Source organism: Schistocerca nitens, chromosome 3 (assembly GCF_023898315.1).
Source record: "Schistocerca nitens isolate TAMUIC-IGC-003100 chromosome 3, iqSchNite1.1, whole genome shotgun sequence".
In the NCBI taxonomy this organism is placed as follows: domain Eukaryota; kingdom Metazoa; phylum Arthropoda; class Insecta; order Orthoptera; family Acrididae; genus Schistocerca; species Schistocerca nitens.
The window spans coordinates 857006289-857027860 of NC_064616.1; positions in this window are offsets into that span (position 1 = coordinate 857006289).

Consider the following 21572-nt stretch of genomic DNA (forward strand, 5'->3'; position numbering starts at 1 on the left):
TCACAAAGACATTCGAATATTACTGCGGGTATAATAGTGTTTAAGATAATTGTCAATCAGTCAATGTTTTTGTAATATATCAGAAAAGGGATCAGGAAATTGCATTTTCAAACATATGGACCAATAGCGAGTTGACGCTGAAGAAACCAGCGAGCACCTAGTACAACGTATGGAGGAAAAAACGTTCCAGATATTTCATTCTAAGACACTTACGAGTAAATTCGATAATGTTATAGCTCTGACGACCATACTCCTGATTGTGTTGATACCTTATTCTTAAAGCGGTGAGGGACAGCAAGGGGCTTATGACACAGCGATTTTTTTCTCAGCGACAAGTATACACTTGTTAATAAGACCACAATACTGTGTTGTGTAACAGTAGCGAAGGCCATGTTCCGTTATGTGCAATCTATGGACCAATACACTGTATGCATTCTGGAAACGTGAAGCTTATAAATGTTTACCACAGTTTAATTGTACTCTTTGTAACTTTTTACACATTCGTGTTCTTGGAGGAAAAGCTTTCACTCTAAAAGCGTCTGTAACTTGGAAAAATCTCAGAAATTGAGCTTGAAACGTAAAAAGAATTACGAATACAGATTACCTCATGTTGTATACACAGACGGACATGAATTGCGTCTCGTACATTGAATAAAAGTTGTCAAGTGTTTTGAATCACTGATTTAATAATACTGATGAATACATTTGTATAATTCTTTCTGCAGATGTCAAAAATTTTGAATTCTTTTTCTCGCAAATATCATCCAGAAAAAAAGATTGATACTTGAAGATACATTTGATAATCGTCTGCTGTACTCACATCGTCTGACAAAGTTAACAAGTTGTTTGTACCGGTACGATAGTAGTTAATGTTATCCCTGGAAGCTATGTTTCAAACTACAGACTTAAGGAAAGCATCTGAAAAGGTGTGGTCCGTTGAGATATACATTTTCCACGGATAGTTGATGACACCAAAAGAAAAGAGCAGCGTCGTTCCATCTGGTTGTGGCTGAAAGAAATAGCCCATCCGCTTTTGGAAACTTCTTTTCTTAAAATCATATCTTTACCATTTTGCAGCAAGTACATCCTCTACTTAAAGTTTCGGAGAAAACCAGAAACACAAGAAAACATCTTAATACTCTAAGTCGATAGTAACGGAATTTCCTTGATTTACACTTTACTAACTTGATCCCTGTATTCGTTACCCTCCAAAGACAAGGAAGAGAAATTAGGAAACTAATTGTTTTGGACTGAACATAATAAAATCCTGATTCCAGAAACTTAGATGTCCTTGTGCAGAATAAAAACGTAAAGGCTAATTACAGGGAAATTATGTTTTCCTCTTCAAAATTTTATTTGTAAGAGTAGCCAGCTACTATGTGAATCATTTGAAAAACGTTCTGAAGTTCTGATCTATGACTGTATATGACACGTAGGCGTTTCATTATTACATTAATTTTGTAATTTTTTGTACTGCGTTAATGATATTAAACACGAAGTAGTAAGAAACTGAAATTTAGTTCGCTGCATCGTTTACAGAGGAAAAAAAAGGAGATTCGTGGCCGACCACTGCACATGCTCCTCAACGCCGTTTATTCGTCCTTTTTTACTGGAGCTGAGTGCTGCAATGGACTGCTGCTGACATCTAGCGACAACTCCGCGCAGCTCACGATGCACGCGGCAACGCACACTTCCAAGCAGGACAATGTTTTGAAGCGCTGTTTTTATTTGCAGAACTGAACGGTCCATCGCAGTTTGCTCTGACACTATAATGTCACACCAGAAATTTTTTTCACTGGCGGTAAATGTTATCTTGAGCCACATGACGTACGAGTTTTCTGCGACATGGAGATACTCCTGCAAGTCTTCACGAGCCGTCGTTACTAGTCAGACGTTTCTCCATACTTCACCGGCTAAGCATTTAAATGATTCTGAATGAATTAACCGTAAATATTCTTCGAATTGGCTCACTATGCATTCTTAAATATTTTTCTTAAAAATTCATCTTGTTTGTAAACTGCTGCGAACAGTGGTGTCTCTACCTATTTTCAACTTAGAGCACTTCACTTCAGTGTAGTGTGGATTCCCGATTCGGAAGCCGGCCGCTGTGACCGAGTGGTTCTGGGGGCTTCAGTCCAGAACCGAGCTGCTGCTACGGTCGCAGGTTCGAATGCTGCCTCGGGCATGGATGTGTGTGTTGTCCTTAGGTTAATTAGGTTTAAGTAGTTCTAAGTCTATGGGACTGACGACCTCAGATATTAAGTTCCATAGTGCTTAGAGCCATTTGAATCCGATTCGGAGAGTAACTACCACGCGACATTCTCATAGCTTCATGCTACGATATCCTAATAGTGCTGTTTTTTTCATGGCAGTTTACATCGGTGCCAAAATTCGTTCTTTTACCTCGGTTCAGACTGCGGTTTAAATTGTAAACAGGTTGCATGAGATGGTTCTCTGATGTGACGACAGCAACGCTACATGCTTTGAAAACCATTGTGTTGTTCAAACTAAATTTTGGGTCACTTTACGCTACATTACACTGAATTTCGAGTTTCTAGCAGAAGTGCAAACAAAATCATTAAGAAAAGACGGTAAAACTTCAGTAACCCAGTGAAACATTATAGACAATAACTTTCGAAAAGATTTTTACGATAACAGTTCAAGCAATCAGTGTCCGCAAATACTCACTTTAGTGTTAAGACGTTGTTAGTAGACAAGCCTACAAAGGCAGCAATTCTGATTTTTTTTCATTTTCCTTTTTTTTTATTCTTTTCTGTAAACTGTTACTCCTAGAGCGAAGTAAAATCAACGATATTTATTTATGGTGAAGAATTCAGGTGTTTATGCGTTTTGAATTCTCGTAACTTTGTCAATCATAAATAATGCATCAAAGGCGTCACTTCTTTTGCACAAGTAATATTTGTGAAGAAAAAATTCAACTACGAGAAGGTGTGTGCAGATATTTTCATTGTGGGATTCGCGTATAATGCACTGCGGATAATCTTTATTTGCATTCAGACATGGGCGCCAAGGACTGAAACAGACTTGGTGGGCTTCTTCATTCCGACGTCGCAGAAGTCTACCGTCTGCATTCTTAATCGCTTTGTGGCCAATGTCTTGATTGCCGCTTATATTCTGGTGTATGCCGGGGCTGATGTGTCACCTTCCATACAAATGCATCACACACTGCCATCATGCTCTTTCCTACAATTTTCTTTTCTTTGTCTTCACTGCACCCATGCGAGTTTTTGTCGTGACTATTCCGTTACCTTGAACTTCAATTCTGTCTTTTATTAATGACAATTTAAAGATATTAACGTATTTTTAAATGCGGTTCACTGATCATATTGTAACTGGGAGAAACCTGAGTGTCAGGGATGTGACTGAATTTGTTTACTATTGATGGACTGATTATCACGCGCTGAATCTCATAGTACATGTGATAGTAGCGTGGAAACCAAATCTCTAAATGTGAGGAAATAAACTGAAATCCTAGCTTTTCTGGAAAGAAAACTGTAGTTCTGTTGCATGTTCTAGAAAAACCGTTTAGCAGCAATATTTCGATGGTTTTTAGTCGTTGCTCCAAATAAACAATAATTGTCTCTATTTCCCTAGCACGGCAATATCATCTTCTTTTTAAGATATCAGGCTCCACATGCAAAAATTTTTAGTTTTTTTTTTCACGTAAGGTGGTTAGTTTTTACTGCTGCCTTAGGTAAAGTTTATAGAGTTGGTTTTCAGAACTTTGAAAATTGGTAAATAAATAGAGTAACAAACAGCAATCGTCAAAATCACAGGATATCATCTCATTATGAGAATTCTTACTATTCAGTATGACGGAAACATAATGAAGAGTTCGACATCATTAGAGTATGCAAGTTAAATGACTGAAACGCTACATGTTATAAGACCACAAGAAGTTTTATACAGCTGGCAAGGTAATTCGTACTTAAAGTGTTAGTTACCTTAATAACACGTAAAGAGTAGTAGCGTTCTCTCGGACAATGTATCAATTGACGGTAACTTACGTTCCAATATTTCACATCTACCGTCATAATTCAGCAGTATGTTAATTCCTCAATTAGTTACATGTCTTGCTTTGAATCTAACAGCATCACAATTAATTAAATCAAACGTGAATACGAAAGTCGATCTGTAAATCATAATGCTCTACTAGGCAATGTTCTGTAAGTGCATGGTATGCAGCCGCCTGCTTCAGATCTGTGACATATCCATCCGGTAATAAGAATCCGATCCATAATGAAACATTTTTCACAAACATAAAGCATTGTCAGAGATTAACTGAGGATGAATACCAGACCTAAGGGTTTGTTGGCTTAATCACTCAGCAACCAAGAAACACTTCAAAATAGGCATTACAGAATTTTGCTTACGCAGCAAGAAAGTTTGGACTCCACTTTGAATACCTACTTAAAAGATGCTGCCTCAGTAGTAAGAGAGAAGGGCAGATCATATATATTTTCGCGTTCAATTATTATTGTTGTGTTGTTATGATCATGCAGTTCGTCATTCTTGTGTCTTTCGAACTACAGTATTCTCTTTATTTCAGCATAACTGCTAAATACCACATCATCGACGGTCTGCCTTACGTACCCATATGTAGACCTATTCGTGCCCTTTTTTTCCGTACGCGATCCTTTCAATTCCAATTTTCAGCAATGGAAAACGTCATGTTGTATGCATCTCCGTCCTGTCTGCCCCATTTATTGTGTTCTTTCTTACGCACTTTTTCCATTGACTCGCTGAAAGACATCTTTTCGATCAATCTGTCTGATCTTCAACAGTCTTCCGTAACAACAGATTTCGATGACTTCTAGTCGTTTCATTCCTGTTTTCCTCACGACCCACATTTCGCACCCTAGCATAGCTGTGCTCTGAACATCGCTCTTGAGAAGTCTAGTCTGGTGTTAAAAGTTTCTATTTTTGGATGTTAGCAGCTTATTTATACGTACAGGAAGCCCTTGGGCTTGTGCATCCCTTGCTACTATCCCTCTCTGGAATCTTCTGTCTATTACTGTTTCACTTCCGAGATAGTAAAATTCATAGACCGCTCTGAGCCCCTCTTTTCTAAGTTTAACAGTTAGCATGTTAACCCGTTACGCAAAAGATTACCTTAGTTTTCCTTTTTATTCATTTCTTTAAAAAAAAAAAAGCTGATCTCACTCCAAAGACGGAAATGAACACCACAGTGCTTTATCAGGTGTAGTCCCCAGACTTGACTTACTCAGGGAATTATAGGAGACATATAATTAAACGTTGACTCCGAATCACTAAGGAACTTCCCATTTTTCGAGTATGTAAATCATTGCCGGTTGTGCAAGAGCCGAAAAGTAACAGAAAAAAACTCCTAGGACCGACGGGTGGGTTTAACGTGCCGATATCATATGTTGGTTTTGACCCGTGACGTAATGATGCTGTGTCGTGTGACGTCATCCGTATACGACAAGAGAGAGAGAGAGAGAGCAGAACACTAACAACTGTGATGGCAGAGCCAAATGTGAAGTAGCCGGAGTGTTCGGTAGGTTGAAAGGAGACAGTGTGGTTGTGGTGTCATAAGAATAGCTACAATATTTGTTACGACGCGAATTAAGCGAGCGAGGTGGAGCAATGGTTAGTACGCTGGATTCGCATTCGAGAGGACTACGGTCCAAATCCCCGTCCGGCCGATCAGATTTAGGTTTTCCGTGATTTCCCTAAATCACTCCAGGCAGATTTCGGGATGTTTCCTTTGAAAGGGTACGGCCGATTTCCTTTCCCATCCTTGACACAATCCGAGCTTGTGCTCCATGTTTAATGACCTCGATGTCGACGGGCCGTTAAACCCAGTCTTCACCCTTCTTTCCTTTACGACACGTATTTTAGGTGTTTCATTCGATGAGTGGCTTATGATCGCTATTTTTTAGTTGTCACCAGTCAAAGCAGATGGCCATTTTCGGTAAGTTCAGTATTTCTAGACCGGCAAAGATCCGATTGGGACCTTAACATTTTTAGTCTTATGTGTGCCCACTTGCCTTCCTAGTAATACAAAAGCGAAAATGAAATGAATATATGTTTCCCGTCAGTAAGTGACAAATAATTCCCAGGGAAGGTACTGTAATTGTGAGTTTTTTAGCAGTCATACCGGCTAGGGTGGCGCGACGCAAAACGCGGTATTGGGCACGCATGAGGCGTCCAGGCCCTGCCGCTGGCGGGACATAAAGGAAGAGTTGGGTTATTTCGCCCGGAGTATCCGGCCGGCAATAAGCTCTCGGTGAAGGCCGAGCAGACCCGTGTGTTAAGAGAGGAGAGCATAACACAAATCTAAAAGGCTGTATGGAAGGAAATGAACGCTTCAGTGGGAGCACAAATAAAGGAGCGCGTGAGGAATGGGGCGCCGGCGGCTACCCGCGCCCTCGCCTATTCAACATTCCCAAAATCTGGACGGCCTATCATTTCCTTCGCTCGCATTAATTGTACCCAGATAAATCTACGCGGTCTTATTTATTAAGAATATTATACGGAGCTGTAAGTTTAAAAGCGCAACAAATTATCTTATTACTAATACGCATCGCTGGTACATTCTTTCTATAAACTTAATTTAGAACAAAAATCTCGACTATATATCTCTAATGCGCGCTAATATATCACTTTAGCCTTTACAGAGTAATATGTGGTTGCCTTGTATAAATATCCATATTCATATATTTTCGAGTTTCGACCGTTCCGCGCCCGTATTAGGGAATTCAGCTTCTGGGGAGATTTGGACAGTGAGAATTTATTGTGAATCATAAATAATGTAATAAGGCGCGCCGCGGCACGCCCACGGACGCGTCACAGCGCCCGCCTGTCACCCCCTCCCCCTCACCCCTCCCCCCCTACCGAGACAAAAAGCCCGCAGGTACGGAGGTAAGGCTAACATCATCTTACAGCTGCACGCGCCTCTATTGCTTCTATTTGCGCGCTTCTCAAATCGCAAAGGAGACCAGGCGTAGATGATTTTGTTTTCTGTGCTTCTGTTACAATATGCGACTGGCCGAGACTTCATTTGCGTTCCAGGTCTCTTCCAGTTTCTTCAAAACTATCTACGATATCCAGCATTGTAAAATAACGTGAAATCAAACAGTCTATGAGTACAATCTATAACTAGATACTTAAACCTATAAAATCCCACAGTTCCGAAAATGAAACAGCTTTATTTAGTTTGCACTTGGGTTCCATGCAGAACACGTATTCAAAATTTTCCGCCACGTGACTGTTTTGAAAAGTTCGACTTTCTGTAGTTGTTCTATTTTATGGTCGCAAGTACTTTGTTATCGTAACCCGTTGACTTCACGTAATGCTAAATATATGACTGATTAATGTCGCCGGCCGAAGTGGCCGAGCGGTTCTAGGCGCTACAGTCTGGAATCGCGCGACCGCAACGGTCGCAGGTTCGAACCCTGCCTCGGGCATGGATGTGTGTGATGTCCTTAGATTAGTTAGGTTTAAGTAGTTCTAAGTTCTAGGGGACTGATGACCTCAGAAGTTAAGTCCCATAGTGCTCAGAGCCATTTGAACCATTTTTGATTAATGTCCTACATATAGACCACAGAAACTGAAGATTATATTTATTGATACCTGTCATGTCTGAGAAAGTGAAATAAAAGTTGCTGTCGAGAATACCCCATTTACCAAATGGTTCAAATGGCTCTGAGCACTATGGGACTTAACAGCTGAGGTCATCAGTCCCCTAGAACTTAGAACTACTTAAACCTAACTAACCTAAGGACATCACACACATCCATGCCCGAGGCAGGATTCGAACCTGGGACCCTAGCGTCGCGCGATTCCAGACTGAAGCGCCTATAACCGCTCGGCCACCCCGGCCGGCTCCCTATTTACCATCGGATGCTAAATATCAAAGGTAAAGTTGACATCAACCAAGAAACACGAATAGTTTAAACATCACAGTACAGTAAGAGGCATGGTCACGGTTTACCACATATTTTTTTGTTACTGCGTAAAGTGAAAACCCGGCACGCCAGTCGGAAACTACAGGGAAGAGAAAGCTGTGAGAAGTCAGCCAATCGCACGCTGACCGGACCTCCTTTCAGGATGACAACGTGACACCAGCGGCCCCTATGTGAAGAGGGCATAAATCCGCGACAGACGGTGACGGGCAGTTCAATAGCAGCGTCAACTCTATTCACTTCGCTTGTACTCTCTATGTAGTACAGACTTGGAATCGTTTATACTGAAGAAAATTTTTTTGTATGTCGCCCTTTGCTTGCGACACATCTGTGTAATTGCAAAAGTTAAGTATTGTAAATTTCTTTTTGCAATTAAACGCAATAATACGATTTGTTTGAACGTTTGTCTAGCGAACCGAGTATGCAGGATTCCTAGACAGCACATTTTTATTGACATCTATAAAGGGCAGGGGAAGAGTGTACTGTACACTAATATATCCTCCCTTTCCTATCGAGGATGGAGCCTGGAAAGCATGGTAGTTTGTGCTCCTTTGCGCAGCTGTTATTTTGCCTAATTTACGGCAACTTCCTTTGAAGATTTGTCAGTTAAGATTTCTGATCATTTATATTCCACTGTCTATCCACTAATACATGCCTGCGACAATTCACACTACCATTCTTCGTATACGCTTGATTCCCTTGAAGTCCAAAGTGATATGGGTCCCATGCACTGGACCAGTATTCAAGTATATACTGTGCAATCGTTTCGTATAAAATCTCTTTTGTAGGCAAACTGTAGTTTTTCCAGTATGCTAGCAATGAATCGTAGAGTGTCTTATTTTCCGTAAAAGAGCTTATAAGGTCGTTCCACCTCATATCGCTACATATCACTCCTCCAAAATGTGTCTATGGTATGACTAATTCTGTGTGTGACTCATTAATTCTGTGGTCAAAGAATACTACATTTTTATGAACCGTGAAGTACATAACATGGACTTCTCTTAATTAATATCCACTTTTCAGTCTTTGCATCGGTATCTACCTGGATATTACGGCATTTTTACCGAATAGGATTCCCTCATAGATAACTGTACCATCTACGAGAACCCTGAGACTGCGGCTAAAACTCTCCGCCAAGTCACTGATGCATAACACGAACAGCGATTGTCCTATTACACTCCCCCCCCCCCCCCCCCTGGAGCACACCAAATATTACTTCGATGATTGTAGATTACTTGCAGTCAAGGATAATGTGCTGCTTCCCATCTGTGAGGAAGTCTTCGATCTAGTCGAAAACACCAATGTACTTCCATTAAGTCGATGTGGTACCGTATAAACAGCTTTTCGAATGTCTTCAAACACCTATTCTCCTCCATCCATCGTATGCAAAGACGGAAGCTAAGTTCTGCATCGTCGATGTTTTCAGAACTCATGCTGGCTTTGAAGAAGAGAGTTATTTGTTTCTTACTAGTCGCTTTCAGAAAGTAAACGTAACTCCGATTCGAAATGGTTAGCAATACTTTTTGTCATCACGCTGTAGTATTCTCTCCCTTGTAGTCAAAAAGTAGTACCGAGTGAGGTGTCGCTGTGGTAAAGCACTCAACTCGTCTTCTTAACGACGGTGGTTCTTAACCCCAACTGGCCATTCAGATTTATAGTTTCACGTGATTTCGCTGCACCGCTTATGGTGAATCCTTGGTTTGTTACTTTCAAAGGGCACGATCGATATCCTTGCCCATTTCGAGCTAGAGCTCCGTCGACAATACGTTAAACCCTAATGTTCCTTCTTACAAAGAATAAAGAAAGTAACCGAAAACCTCATACGTTTTTTATTCTGCGACGTAAAACCGTGAATGCTAAGATATAAATAACAATGTAACAAACTGTTGGTTGCATCTTGTTAGTCATGAAGCCTTCTCAGTCAGTTTCACACACTGCCACCTTGTAAGGTGGTCAGGTGTTAAACAACGAAAAAGTAGGCAAAATCCAAACGTGGAACTCAAAACTCCCAGGCTTTACTTGATGATCACTTGCTATATTGCAGATGGTCAACAGAGCGGATAAAATTTACAATTTTTAAGACAAAATAAAAATTGAAAAAATTCTTTCGCATCTCAGAGTAAATTTCAGTTTAATAATTCGTTCTGAAAATATGAGAGTCCGACTAGGCGAACCGAAGGAGGTGGCGTAGTTATTAAGGTGCTGCGCATACCTACATCGATTAAGGCGAATACTTATACGGTTCCTTAAAAAAGGACTTCTCCGATTTACTTCTCAATCCTTCTCCGGTATGAGATTGTGCTCGACCTCTAATGACGGCTATGTTGACGGGGCATTAAAACCTAACTTCCCTTCTACTTCTTCTTTTACGCTATATGTCAGCTAAGGATAGAGTTTAAGCCACTAACTTAGTTTAACGCTTTCTAAAATACTCCTTCAATTGTTCAAGATTTTCTTTCCAGTCTACTGTTGTCCGTTTCCTTCGCTGCCTTCTTGGAACAGTTTTGTCTTGAAAATTTTCCCTTTTCTTAATTTGTTTTTGTATATTGTTCTGTCTTTAATTCCTTGTTCGTTTATACCAGTTGCCTCTAGTTCTTCTTGCACTTTGCTAAGCCAATTGGGTTTGCTTTTTAATTTTTCAAGATGTTGTACAAATTTTCTTGTCCTCTGTTGGATTCATTCTTTTCTGATTTCGTTTGTAATTTTTTCTACATGTTTTTTTATAATTCGGTGCTACTTCTCGACTTATATATATATATATATGTATTTTTAATTTTGTTCTGTTTTTCTGATTTCTTCATTTTCTTTTATTGTATCTGATGCACATGTGCATTACTCCAACATTAGGCCTATTGTCTTGCAATGACGATTTTTTATCATGTTTAGAGAGTATTTTTCATTAGAAACATCTTTTGAAGAGTGGAATTTTTCGTAATCTTGCTCTGATAGCATTCTTTCAACCAATAGTAGGTATTATGATTGCCACTATATGCTTAAAATTTTTCTGTTCGTCTGACAGTTCCGTACTTTCATCCTTTTCTGATGGAAAAGTCATATTGTTTGCCGTTAACAGTTTTTTTCGAAGGAGACTTGTAGTCTGGCTTTTTCTGCAGTTTAAGTATTTCAATCTGTTTTCGTGCTATTTCTTTACTCGCTGATACAACTAATAAATCAACTGTAAATACTAAACATTCAAATTTGAAAGTACCCCTTTTCCAGGCAATTTTTAGCCTGCAGTTCACAGATTCTGTCGATCCCTTCCTCCATTCTCTCACCACTTTTTCAGGTGTAAAGTTAAAAAAGATTGGAGGTAATCCATTCTGTTGTCTAGCTCCTACCTTAATCTGAAATGTGTCTGATATTTCTTTCATCAGTTTTACCTTAGATTTTGTATTTGTTAACGTTTATCGTAAAAGTTCACTTATTTTCTTCACTATTACAAATTTTCACAGAGTTTTGGATAAAATCAGCCTGTCTCTAAAGTAATAAGGCTTTTCAGAATCTGCAAGTGTACATCATGGTTCCTTAACTTTTTGGTTCCTTCTTGCAGTGGTAGGTTACGATTAATTATCTATTCTGCAGAGGACCTACCTCTTCCAAGCTCTGCTTGCTGCTCTCCTAATACTGTATCTTGTCGTTCTTCAATTTCCAACACAAATACTGCAGGGAGCAAAGATTTTAGTTGTTGACGTATGTTTTTTGTTTCATACTGTTTTGCGGTTATATATTGGATTGGCAACGAGTGTCTGAAGATTCTTCTATTCCACCAGTTATTTGTCTGTAGTATCCGTTACTCCGCTACGTTCAGTACATTTTCGTCACTCTGTACTCAAGCAAGCCTTTCAAAACGCAGTTCGCGCTTAGTACAAAATACCAGTTGTAAATTACCCAGGACGATTCCTTATTCTTAATCACATACTTCTTGCGGTCTCTAGAAATGGTGGCAGGATAATATTCATCTGATCGGGATTTAATGAAACTAAAGTGTAGCAGAGTCCCCGGTTTTGGGTGCTGGGAAGGCCAGTCCAGCACCTGCGTCAGAGGTCCCACATGCCGCACTTTCAGCACAAATCTAGAAAATTGCGGGCCCTCTAATCACAGCCTGCGAGTAATCAAGCGAAATCACAGTTAATAACTCGGTCCGTTGCAAGCGGAAACGCCTTTCCCTGCCTTTTCGCATACTGATTCCCTCGGAGAGCGTGGTCCGGTGCCAGATGTAGGAATATAATACGGCCTTTCCTTTCTGACATCGAGCTCTTTGAAGGCGTCTGTTGTAGATAATGCACGAAAACTGAGCTCAAAACTAGTGATGTCTGAGGCTTTTGACGCGAATGTAGTACCTAGCAAACGATTTGTGCTCCTTAAACGACTTCATATTCGCCATTGACTGTACATTTATTACAATATCCACTGTTGCAATTTCGACATTGGGTAATTTTCAAGTGGTGCGGAAAACGCAACAGCAGACAACATTAATAAAATGAATAAAAGTGACATGAACCTCTATGCCTGTGTTGACTACTGCTGTGTTTCAATCACTTGTAACCACCTGAAAATGACCGAAGGTCGAAATTGCAACAGTGGATATTGTAATAAATGTACAGTCATTTAACAAATTCTACGAGACAGCTCACAAAAAATGCAAATGTGGTCTGTTTACGTTAGTACTTTATTATTTAGTGAGATTCAACTTTTGAAAGAACTCGTGTGGCCATTTTTCCATTGCCTTCAAATATTGTACCATACTCACGAACACATGTCTGTTTTTTTGTTAAATATAATCACGTTCAGACCTCTGTGGCTATAGACTTTTTTTCCATACTGAACATGTTTCGGATAGAAATTCGCTTTCAACAACTGTCATTATAAAGTAAAGGAATGAGAAACTACTTTAGCTTGGTGATATCTTGCAAATACGTGCATTCAATATATAGGTTGACTCTTACACACAAGATTACAGCAACCAGCAACTTTTTATAATGCTATTTATTTACTTAAATAGCGCCATTACCGGTTTCGAACCGATGTGTTCATCTTCAGACGGCTAGTCCACATTTTACATTACATTTTGAGTTTTTTTTCCCATCTGACGATACTTCCTTTGGGTGGTGATGCCCTACAACCAAAACAAGATGTGAGATAGCGTCTTTTTAATCGTAACTGTGCCTTACAGCGATTTTAAGCGATGTAAACAAACTATTATTATTAAATGGAAGATGTTTCGGTTACTTAGAATGAAGAATCCGCGCCATTACGTTCCAGTGCAGGTTATTTATCTTGGAACGTAATGGCGCGTATTCTTCATTGTAAGTAACCGAAACATCTTCCACTTGTTTAATGGTTCAAATGGCTCTGAGCACTATGGGACTTAACATCTAAGGTCATCAGTCCCCTAGAACTTAGAACTACTTAAATCTAACTAACCTAAGGACATCACACACATCCATGCCCGAGGCAGGATTCGAACCTGCGACCGTAGCGGTCGCGCGGTTCTAGACTGAAGCCCTTAGAACCGCTCGGCCACACCGGCCGGCTAATTTGTTTACATCACTCAAAATAGTCCTGAGGAACAATTACGATTAAAAAGACGCTGCATCACATTTTGTTTTGGTTGTAGGGCATCACCACCCAAAGGAAGTTTCGTCAGATGGGGAAACAAAATGTAATGTAATACGTGAACTAGCCGTCTGAAGATGAACCTGTCTGTTTGAAACCGGTAACGGCGCTGTTTCAAAAATGGTTCAAATGGCTCTGAGCACTATGGGACTTAACATCTATGGTCATCAGTCCCCTAGAACTTAGAACTACTTAAACCTAACTAACCTAAGGACATCACACAACACCCAGCTATCACGAGGCAGAGAAAATCCCTGACCCCGCCGGGAATCGAACCCGGGAACCCGGGCGTGGGAAGCGAGAACGCTACCGCACGACCACGAGATGCGGGCGGCGCTGTTTAAACAAATAAATAGCATTTTAAAAAGTGGCTAGTTGCTGTAATCTTCTGTGTAAGAGTCAACCCATATTCTGTACACAGCCACGGGCTCAATATGTCAGTTTTTACAAAATAGCATTTAACACTCCCACAGTGAGGGGTTCTATATTCGTCAGTGGAATATGTAAATAGACATAGACAAAAAGGGCAGTATTCAAGATATTATTGCGGCAAAGCACTAAAAAATCACTTAGTGTGATCAGCTCACGATTTCAAGTGTAACTAACCCTTACCGAGCGAGAGGATGCACTTGTTGGCACACTTTACTTGAATTCGGAAGGGCAGCGGTTAAAATTCCCGCCCGGCCATCAAGATTTAACCTTTCCCTGATTTCTGTAAATGGCTTAAGGTGAATGCCGGGATGATGCCTTTGAAAGGGAACGCCCGATTTCCTTCCCTATCCTCACCAGCTCCACGCTTGTGCTCCGTCTCTCATAACCCCTCCGGCGATAGGAACGTCAAATTCTAATCTTTCTTCTTTCCTTTCGAGGTGTAACTGATTGCAGTTTGTGTACGCAGAGAAGAGAGCTGTATCAAAGATCAGCAACAAAAAATATATCGTTGTGTAAGCAGCTTAAACTTCAAACATAACTGATGACAGTTTGTCTAAGAGAAAACAAGTATTTTAATCGATTAAAATGTTTTCACTGTAGGATGATCTTTCAGACAGATTTCTTTGCATAAACTGTCATCAGTTACATTTGAAGCTGAGTGCTCATCACACGATGTGATGCTTTTGTTGTCCTTTTTTCCAAGCTTTTCCTGTATATTATCTTGACAGTTCCCCATTCTTCCATACTTGTATTACAGTTACAAAAATGGTAGCTCTTACCACTATGAATCTGTTAAATGCACGTATTTGTAAGATGAGATCATGAAGTTAATGTTGGTTGTCATGCCTTCACTTTGTCGTGATGACTATTGAGAACGCACTTTGCTAGGATATATGCTCAACATGAGATATAAAAAATTACAGCGAATCGACAAGTATCTGAAGATGGTGTCATTTCAACAACTGATATTAGCAGAAGTCATGTATCCTACAAAATATTTCTTCGTTTGGCGAAGATTTTTCAAACTGCGTTAATTAGACTTCCGTGGAAGGGAATGCAAAGTAATATAGTTTCCTGTGAAGTGTTTTACTTCCATGATTTATGCAATCCTCTGTTGGTAATCACGGGCTAGTAAAGCTGTTTATTTTTTTCTTCGCAGCCGTCAAATCCAAGACAATGAAACGTGCAACATTTCTCTAGATACAAAGTTCAAGCTAAGACTTGGACTAATAACGAGAATGCAGCTATGTTATTTGGCCTTATAGTTATAATTGGTGGGCTAAAGCACTTTAATTTTCAACAGTCCGTCTGTTCTCAGCTCTTTGGCCAGGGAAGATTCGCGGATAACGAACCTGAATCAGGCTGAATTTCTCCGAAAAAGTTAAACGATCGCATAGGCGCGTACCTGTTTACAGTTTCTCCATAAAGAAAGTGGCGATTTAATAAGGTCCGATATTCGGACTTGGAAAGAATTTCCCTTATCGCAGCGCTCCGTGCTGTAATTTTGTAAGATCGTCATGGGAAATCTCCGACCGAAACGCAGAGCGAGGCATATAATTACGGCTGTTCTGATATTAATATTTCTTCCTCTGTCTACAGCAAATGAAAATCGATCTTATTCTTCGTTTTTCAGAAGCTGAAATCACACGAACTTCGATAAAAACGTAAATAAATCTTAAACGGTTACGAGAAAAAAATACCGACCGAAGAATACTGGTTACAGCAGACTTTCCGGACAAAAGAATAACACTGAAGCGATCCGTGCAATGTCTGAGCAGAGATATTGCTTTGTTGTCCTATTACGACACCTGATAAATCCCTAGAAATCACGCTCCTGTTTGTAAAGTTGGTTGAGGACAATGCTCAACAGCTAGTTTGTACATTTCCTGACTGTACCAGGGCCTATCGGCTAATTAACTGTGCTAGCTTCTGTGCTGGCCAACTAATACAGATGCTTTATCGAGTTAAATTACATTTAGGTCCCAGTTTTTTTCTCACTTCCCCGTCTCAACGGCTATATTAATCGGCTTCCATACTTAGCGCAAACACAGGGAATCATTCATTAAAGGGATCAGGCGAAATGGATCGATAGTGCTACTTAATGTGCTGTGAGTGTTGCCTAAGAGCAGCTTATCTCGAGTAAACGCGCACAAAAAAGGAAATGGCTTCTCTCCGAATTTAAGACGGATACTTGAGAATGGGAAAGACGAGAAAAAGTGCGTGTCGCTTTGAAGCAGATGGAACATTGGTGGTAATAATTACACAAACACTTCAACCAGTAGCAAGCCAACACCGAAACTTTTTTACTTACTTTTACAATACTACGGGAAAAGAATACACGCATAGGCGCAAATTATCCACAGCAATGTACATTTTATTTATTAAAAAGGAAGAGACATCAGCGGCTACTTCCGAGCTACAGACTCGTTTTGAAGCAGGTAAACGAACGTATTTATGTTAGGAATTTGGGTGGTATAGAAAAAATGAGCCGCGAGCAAAATATTAGTCCAGTCCACAACGTTTAGTACGACTCTTAAATCACGCATGTAGTCTCAAGAAAATGCCTGTCCGTTTAAAACAGGCGAAAAACTGGCTCGATACTGCAGACTCGACATTCGAAAAGATTAGCGCGAAGCACAGAAATATTTCGTCAGCAGAGGGAGGTGTGAAACAAATGTGGCGAATTGATCTTTTCTAAAACTTGGCTTTCTGCACAACAGTTATAAAAAAATTTATGTCCTCCGTTTCTCTTTTACGGGAGTCAAGCATCCACTTGTGCACGATACCGTTGCTCGTAAGATCTACGTAATTTAACTAAAACAGATCGTATTAACATCAGAATTTGCCTTCAGAACGACAAACAAATTCGAATAAATTATATAGGTGCGATGTATGAGTAATTTCATTTCTAGTAATTTAGCCACAACATCTAACAATAAAGCTGTCAAATGAAATTTAGCCCTGAGATGTACCGTTGTGCTGTCATTTCGTGCGCCGCTAGTATTGTCCCTCTTTCTAATGAAGATATTCGTTGTTAATAGGACTCATTATGATCAGCTTAATCTATCAAAGATAACCAAACTTCAGTAAAGTGTAAGGATGCCAAGGAACGAAAACGTTGATACAGAACCTAAAAGGAGAATACAAGAGTGTGAAAAAAACGTTCAGGCTACAGTGGCATGCCTTTGCACTAAAAATTACGAATAGACAACTGATTAATTTATTCATTCTTCTATTATATTAGTTTTAAGAGCCTGAAGGAATTAGAATAAGAGACAAACTGCGGACAGATGTCACTTGAATCTATGGCATATGTAATCAATAGTTCATCCATAAGCCACCTTAACGTGTGCTACAGATTTCATCTCAAAAGTGGACAAAATTCATGCTCATTCTTATTTATTGTTTTGGAAACGTTCCTTGATACATTTTCAGAAATGAGAAGCTCAAAGCTGAGTTAAAAATTACTCAAACGTCTTAAATTCCACTCTGTTGGCAGTAGTTACCGTACTGATTTTTCAAACACGAAGCAGTTCTGGCTGCAGATCGCTTTTAACTTCTGCTACTATCAGAAACAAACGCACAATGTCATAAGCAACAGGAAAAATACTGAAGTATAATTCCTGTGGAATGTTTTGCGATCAACTTTGAACGTCTAAATGACGGAAATACAATTATGTGAAACATTCTAGCTTCGAAACCTGCTCTAAGTTCCAGGTGCGGTGCAACCTCCGTTTACATCTCTATTTGCAGAGAAATGGATGTGCTGAATAAGGAGCATTTTAGCACATTATGGCTTGACTAGTACGCATGCCATTACGGTGCAAAGGTTGTCATCTGACGTATCGAAACAAAGCATGGTGTTCATATGAATTCTAGAAAAAAAGTGGATTGTTTACCCATCATCGGAGTATTTATTCCATTATTACCACAAACCGGACACAGTGAAGAGCACACAGCTCCCACTCGTTTGCCTGATGTAGTAGCAATACATGAGCGGGAAGGATATTTATTCTTTTTGTGCCTTTAAGAGAACGTACAGGAAATGTATTCACAGTTACTAGTATCGACCATCTTCGACCATATTTGGAATGACGAAAGTGAAAATTTGTGCCAGACCGGGACTCGAACCCGGATTTTCCGCTTTACACAGAGGAACATTGCATCTTACTTCTCAATATCACAGACACTGCTGTTTCATATTATCGCAAGTGCTGCATTTAACTTCAAAAGTAGAAAGATACGAAAGTTGTGTTGCTCATAACAGATGGCTCGATTTACACTGGCCAGCTAAACACACGAGTATCAGACATATTTGGAGGACTGTTCACTGAACAATCCGTACATCTCTCGACGGATGTTTGAAAGACCCACAACATAGGTGCGAGATAAAATAGGCCGATTACGAAAATTTCCTCCCTAGACGTACTTAAACAGAAAAGCTGCGTGGCAATTCGCTTCCTTTTGCTGGTGCCCGCGGAGTATTACAACAGCCTTTTGCATTTGGGATGGCTGTACCCGCACTCCTTATGCTGGCCCGTCATATACGTGCAAGTCACTACAAATAATTACGGACTTTTTTCCCGGGACGGAGAACTGGGGACGAGTATCGGTGACGGGCGTGTATACAGCGCCTCTCTCCTCTCCCTACCTCTCTCTCACCCTCCCTCTCTCTCTCTCTCCCTCCCCCGCCGCCCCCGCAGACGAGTATTCTGTTTTTTTGTCTTTCCGCATTTATGCGGCCCGCGTGCGGCCACCTCCCAGTCTCTTTTTCTCCCCGAGCGCTGTTTGCGCGCGTTTTTGTCTCCGCATAGCGTAGTGCTCCAAAATATCTCCGTGTTTTCTCCGTTAACGACTGTTATTGTCTTAAAATGTTGCTTCTTATTTCTTTTATCGTCTCCCACCACCCAGCCAGAAACGAGTTCGGGCAGTCATTCTTGAAAAGAAACTTCCAAACAGAGCGAGAGCAGTCGAGGCGCGTGTCTTAGGAACCTGTACAACGCGTTGTTTGCCTGAAACTTTTCACCAACCCCTGTGTGCACTAAGCACTAATGTATCAGTTCTTATCTCGTCGCACGTCAATTTTACCGCAAGTGAATTAGACGCAGCAGTGATATTCCAGATACTATGGTACGACAAAACGACCAACTCTGTAAAGTTCGATAAAGGTGCAACAACCACTTTTTAATTTTTATCCTCTCTCCTCGGAGCGGTCAAGAGGTAGCGCATTATTTTACCCGCAACAAGATCCACAGCCACCACAAATTGCGGGAATGACAAGCTTCTGCCACAATGCTGCCATTAAATGGATTGAATTACAGCTATCCTTATACCGGGTGGTTATAACTGAAGAGCAGCTACTCACAAGGGTCCAGTGTGAGTCGTAATTATCGTATGTCAGCGAAACGTGGTAGATATTCTAATGCGTTAATGAGGAACCGATTTACGCTGGAAAAAATTAATTCCAGTTTTGGCCACCAGGTGCAAATCTAGCGCTATGAATGCAAGAAAGACGTATAGAAATGTTTCCATATGTAATGGATTAGGAACGGAACGTGGGCAGAAAACGTCAAAAAAGTGAGAAAGGCATATTCTTGACGTTTTTATTAACCGCCGCTTACAAAATTTGTTCAATGTGAGCATTGGAGATGTCTACGAGATGCTGTACAGCGCCAAATTTGCATCTGGCGGCCAAAACTGGAACTATTTTTTTTCCAGAGTAAGTCGTTCCGCATTAACGCATCAACATATCTGTCAGGCTTCGCTGCCATACAATAATCCACACTGTACCTGCACATTAATTATAACCACTCTGTATTTTGATTTCATTATTCTCCAGTTTCGACTTCAAAGACATTTTCATATAAAAGTATAATATAATTCATCAGAATGGTCATACTTGGGTTAGAGTCAAAGCACTCAGCAGATCACACAATGGAAAAAAAGCAGAGGGTTGGTCAGACTTCCAAACCAAAGATATGACCCCAAGAGTATACGGAGTGGCATAGATATAGAATATCACTTTGAAATCCAATACCTCCTTACTCTCCAAAGTGGTATGCTACATTGCTGACTTCGTGTCATGTTAATTATGAACCATTGTGCGCGTTTATGAGTGCATAGGCTCTAGCCCACGGCGCAGTGGTTAGCACACTGGACTCGCATTCGGGAGGACGACGGTTCAATCCCGTCTCCGGCCATCCTGATTTAGGTTTTCCGTGATTTCCCTAAATCGTTTCAGGCAAATGCCGGGATGGTTCCTTTGAAAGGGCACGGCCGATTTCCTTCCCAATCCTTCCCTAACCCGAGCTTGCGCTCCGTCTCTAATGACCTCGTTGTCGACGGGACGTTAAACACTAACCACCACCACCACCACCGCTCTAGCCCACGCACGGTCATTTTGATGAGTTGTACTATACGATCATTTGAAAATCGCTTCATAGCCGAAACTACGCTGTAATGAAACCGAAGTGAAGGAATGTTTTAAGCCATTTAATGGCTGCCAGTTTGACAGAATGTTATCATTCAGAGAAGTAAAGCTTTCTGTTCTCCGTATCGGCCAACGTTAATCGTTATACACACTGCGTTATTATTCCGCCGTACGTGCCGACGATGCGTAAAAATGTTTATTATTTTTCCTCACCCTGTCGGTCCAGAGCGAAATCACAATCATCTGCCCCGTCCACATTAGGTAGCTGTGCAGCCGTTAGCTCTACCGTATGCCGCTCCTCGGAGGTGTGTGCGAGGCTATCAGACAGGACACGACTGTCAACTGTTCGATCAGGCCCGCCGCTTCTCCGAAACTCGCGCGGTATCTCGAGAATGCAAACAGCTTGTCCCAAATAAACTGAGGCCTCTGACGTCGCTCCCTTTTATCGCGCGCTGCCGATCGGCTACGGCTGTTGTACTGAATGCGTGTTAATCACAAAGCGAAGGCGCCCGTACTGCGGCGCGCGCTCGCTGCGCCTGCCCTCTGCCGGCGGCGCACTCAACCAGCTGCGGCCGCCCGCGGCGGAAATTCGTCACCGCCGGCCGCCAGCCGCCAGTTCAAGAACCTGGCGCCAGCAGCGGCAACGACGCCCTTCCGGGGACCGCGGGGGGCGCTACGTCGCCAGCATCGACACAATTGAGAGCACATGCAACATGAAACCCGAGCTAACGCGTCCGAGGAGCCACGTTGCAAAAGAAGTACTGACCAGGAACATGAAGATTAAGGTTTAATGTCCGTCAACGACGAAGTCGTTAGCGACGCAGCTGAAGCTCGGAAGGAGAAGCAAATCCGGTCCTGTTTTTCAAGGGAAACATCCCGGCATTTGAAACGTTTCAGGGAAACTACGGAAGATCCTAATCTGGATGGTCATCCTCTCGAATGCAAGCCGGCCGCGGTGACCGAGCGGTTCTAGGCGCTACAGTCTGGAACCGCGCGACCGCTACGGTCGCAGGTTCGAATCCTGCCTCGGGCATGGATGTGTGTGATGTCCGTAGGTTAGTTAGGTTTAAGTAGTTCTAGGTTCTAGGGGACTGATGACCTCAGAAGTTAAGTCCCATAGTGCTCAGAGCCATTTCTTGAATGCA